A 5,080-nucleotide genomic window follows, 5' to 3' on the forward strand; every position below is an offset into this window, starting at 1 on the left:
TTTCTTCCTCATTAATAAAACCCTTCATTTAAAAACTGCATTTTGTGTTTACTTGTGTTATCTTTGACTAATGTTTAAATTTGTTTGATGATCTGAAACATTTAAGTGCGGAAAACATGCAAAAAAGTAAGAAATCAGGAAGGGGGCAAACACTTTTTCACACCACTGTATATGTGACTTAAAACAATTCAGCGCTGACTTTTGGTTTCACACGAGACACAAATCCTGGTCTGTTTTTTTGACCCATCCATCACCCTGACTGCCTCCCTTTGCAGACTTTGTCACTCTTTTTTCTACATCACCTTTCGTCCTTCTTTGCTCCCTTCATATGACAGAGGACAGTCTGCAGTGAATAGGTCATGTGATCACAGCCTCCTGGCTCATTATTATGTGGGTTATATACCAATCATAGCACATTACTTTTTGTTGGTATAGGTACAAACAGTAAATGAGGACAGCCTGCAGACCAACATTACCATCCCTGGAGCCATGCAAGCTTTTCTTCCTCTTATGGACAATGGCATTGCAACACGAACACGTTACGGGATCAGAGTGACTATATTTTACCACATGGATGTAAAATAATGATTTCAGCAATATTAAATGTTTCCTAGTATTTTCCGCGAGGAATCTATTAAATGTGTTGAATCTGCCACTGAAAGCGTCTCCTCTGTCCTAAATGTGAGCAGCACCAACAGCACTCTGCTGCTCTGATTTGTGACGCTGCGGCTGTAAATCTCCTGCACACACTGTATTAATGTTGCCATGTTCCACCCAGCCTCTCAGTCAGTAATTCAAGAGTGTGATTTAATGTTTTCAATATCCTCTCCTGACGTTCCAGCTATGTTTTCCCTTACTGCTGCTCAGCCACAGAAATGCAGCGGAGGGGCCCAGACTAAACGTGAAGATATTTTGCAAATGCAAGTTGAGCAGCCAGTTGAAGTGTTTGTTCTGGATTTATGATGGAGGAGAGCAGAGCGGGAAGACCCTCTGGACTGGTGTCCAGCACAACAGAAGCTCCGGTCCCTGCAGTAGATCATGAGATTTGAAAGCGTGCATGTGTTAACTCCTACTGTATGGCCTTGGGGTGGAAACATGCATCATGACTCACATAGACAGGACGCCACCTGGACTCTGGTGACACACACACACTTAGACAGTGAGATGCATCTCTGTAACAATTAGTCTGTACAAGCAGATGCAGGTTTCCTGTATTACGATGAACTTCTCTGCTTCCTGCAATGAATAACGTCATGACCCCACATGCCTGCTCACCTACTTACTCACTTACACACACACACTCACACACACACACACGCATACACAGACCTCCATACTCACCTCCTCTTTAGGTATTTCACAGATGTTTGGCTCAAAGCCAACCAATCAGAAGTGAGATTGCATGTCTGAACACCACACTGTGTAGCACGTCATTGCTGGTAGTACTGATGATGGAGAGATTACAAACATGCATACACAGCTGCATAAAGGGACGTCAGAGGGTGCACATTTGACTCTTTCACAATGTCACCTTCTTCCCAACATCATACCGTCAGAAAATTTGCATCTGTGCAATGAAACAAATGTCCACGGTGAATGTTTTGTTGTGCCCAATGTGATCATAATGATTCTCAGTCAAAAGGACAAGTCTGTCGGGTTTTTGATTGCTCCTAATTATTTCCACCACCTCTACAAAATACTCCCACAGCTCAGTGAGTCTATGATCAGAGCACAATAAGTCAGCGTGCTGACGAAGAGTTGTTGTCGGGCCACCTGGAGACAGAAACCTGCAGTTCAGGTTTGGATGGTGAGAATTAAATCACAGAGCATAAACAGGAATCCGATTGCTCACACATGAAGTGGTGAGATCAGGGAGGGTGACGTATTTTACTGCATGCCGCATGTCTACATGTACTTTCCCCTATTCCAAGGAATACACTGAGGTGTCAAGCTGATGAGTCCCAACAATAAAATCATCAAAGTATTGTTCTAATAAGCCTGAAACTTTAGCATGGGACAACCATGTTTGTGAAATTTAGGGCTAGTCTAGTCTTGTAATATTTTCCTAATAACCTAGATGATAGAAAATGTTTTTACACAATACACTGACCCCACTACCTGTGAATTTCTGATTATGCAACACCATCCTCTGCATAACACCAGTGAGAACATTCCATGGCTCTTTCATGGATGACACATGAAATATCTGTGGTGGAAGAATAGACAGGACAGAGACAGACAGAAAAACAGATGACACAGAGACTGTTAGTTGATTCAGGCGCCTGTGGGACATTAAATTTGATCTAGGAGGTCCACTTTAAGAAACAAAGTCATGAATCTGAAAGCTTCTGCACAGAGTTTTATAATTCTCAGGGTTTAACAGCTCTAAAAGTTATCACAGCAGCAATTATTTTCTCTTTTGTCACAAAGTAAACAGCAGAGTTTGCAGTAAAACGTAATTCACCAGGAATGTGTACAAGTACATTGGCCGTTGCAATACCTTGCTGGATGACATCATCTCATCCTGAGAGGGCTGTGACTGTCTAAGAAGAAGTCAGAAAATCACCAAAGTCAGCAGACTTCATCCTCTAGAGAATAGTGAACAATGAAGTTTGTAATTTGTATTTGGAATTTGTTGCTGATCGATCGATCCCTTGTCACCGATCCTGTTTGTGATATTCATGGACAGGATCTCAAGGCGCAGCCAGGGGAAGGAAGGGGTCAGGTTTGGGGATTTCAGAATTGCACCCCTGCTTTTGCAGATGATGTGGTTCTGTTGGCTTCGTCACACTGTAACCTCCAGCACTAGGGGCGGTTTGCAGCCGAGTGTGAAGCAGTCAGGACAAATCAGCACCTTCAAATCTGAGGCCATGGTTCTCTGCCGGAAAGCTGTGGATTGCCCCCTCCAGGTTGGGAGAAAGTTACTGACTCAAGCGAAGGAGTTCAAGTATCTCGGGGTCTTGTTCATGAGTGAGCATAGAATGGAGCGAGAGATGGATCGGCTAAGCTGGAAGACAAAGCTTTCGATTTACTGGTCCATCTACGTCCCAACCCTCACCTATGGTCATGAGCTCTGGGTAGTGACCGAAAGAATGAGATCGCGGATACAAGCGGCCAGAATGAATTTCCTCTGTGGGGTGGCTGGGCTTAGCCTTAGAGACAGGGTAAAGAGCTTGGACATCTGGAGGGAGCTCGGAGTAGAGCCGCTGCTCCTTCGCATCAAAAGGGGTCAGTTGAGGTGGTTCGGGCATCTGATCAGGATCCTCCTGGGCGCAATGTCTCTTTCCAGAAGGATAATCTGGATACTCAAGATAATCCACAGACCTTGTTGTGAGCAGTTTCATGTTGTAACTATTTTCTTTCAACTTTATCATCACACAGAAGGAAGCATGCGTCCACTATCTTATCATTATACATCTTTGGGTTTTTCAAATGAATTTTCTGGTGCTTTGAGCACCACAAGAGTGCCATCTAGTTCCGTTACATTTGAGAGAGGACATCTCTATTGCTGATATCTCCAATGCTCAGCAACTCACACCAAAACAATATAGGCTGATGAACAGCGCTAGAGGTAGGAGGAAAATATGTATTTTGATTTTGGGGTGAACTGTCCCTTTAAATTAAGACAGCCTAACAGAAACAGAGACACAATAACAGAACACTAACACCTATGAAAAGGAGGCTGGGTTTATAGTCAAAAACAAAAGGAAGCAGATAGAGAAAGTCAGACTGAGTATAGAACGTGATAGTTATGACTTCATGCTGACACACCGGCAGCTGTAGCTCAGGCCTACAGTGCAGCTCCAGCACTGACCTTATAAGGACACCATCCCTCTTACTTTCTTACTATCTGACTGACTGACAAGCTACTGACAGGCCTCCTGTTAGGGGAGTTAGCTGAGCTTCACCCTCAAATGATTTGCAGTCCCGTAAAGTTGCGTTCATTATCACCGCTCCACACTTCTTCCCTGCTTGTAATACCTCTCATTCTCTTCCTGTGTCCTCCCCACACTTTAATTCCTGACACCCTTTTCCTTTCTTTCTTTACATCTCTTCCATTACCTTATTTTCCTGTGTGACCGCATGTTCACCTCTTGTTAAGTAAGGAGGTCAGCGTGGATCGCACACATGAACACAAGCTCATACACACACACACACATCTGGCTGTAGCTGGATCTCACCACTTGGCTGGGAGTGTATAAAGGAAGGCAAGTGTGTGTGTGTGTGCGTGTGTGTGTGTGTGTGTAAGTGGGAGTGACTGAGGCCGTCAGGGCGAGAGAGGATGAGGATGGGCCCGGCCTCCAGCTCCAGAGTCAGAGAGAGGAAAGCCCTCCCACAGGAAACCAGAGCTCCACTCCACATGGCCTTTTAAGGTAAAAAACTCCCCAAAACTCTTCTCACTAGGGAATAGGGCTAAGATATAGCCACATTTAAAGCTACAGAGTGAGCAGGGGAAAGCAGGGTGGAAGACTGTGAGTGGGGGAAGACTTTATGAAAAGTTAAACAGAATGAAACTCAAATACTTTTAACCAGAGACAAAACTTGGACGCAGGAAAGTCTCCCTGAGCATTCCTCTCTTTTTCTAAGCGAGTTAAGCATTAAGAGCTCGGCCATTTTCATGTGACATGGTTAGCTATGAGTCACATTTTCATAACATTTCACTATCATAGCATTTATGATTGAAGGCACACATGAGTTCTTGTCATGACTGTATCTTTATGGCAAAGCCTGTGACCTGCTGCACGGAGATGAGAGACATTCAGACGTCTGTCTGAGTCATACTAAGTGGAGAGGAGTGTGGGAAACAGACCCCATGCATTTCTTCCACATGGGAATATTATCTGCAATTTGAAGCAACTGTAAACAAAAGATGTATCTATGCACTAAGTCAGTATGGGAAATTGTTGTGTATTGTCAAGAGAATTACAAAAGTGCCTTACTTTAGGTTATTAATCTTCACTCACTGCAATCAGCACGAGTATACGCTTTGTGTATGTGCATATGGCATGACTTTATCTGTGTTTTAACTGCCACTGCTGACAGATACATGTCACTGAGAGACAAATCTTCACATGGGACA

The sequence above is a fragment of the Epinephelus moara genome, chromosome 10 (genome assembly GCF_006386435.1).
Source record: "Epinephelus moara isolate mb chromosome 10, YSFRI_EMoa_1.0, whole genome shotgun sequence".
NCBI classification, from domain to species: domain Eukaryota; kingdom Metazoa; phylum Chordata; class Actinopteri; order Perciformes; family Serranidae; genus Epinephelus; species Epinephelus moara.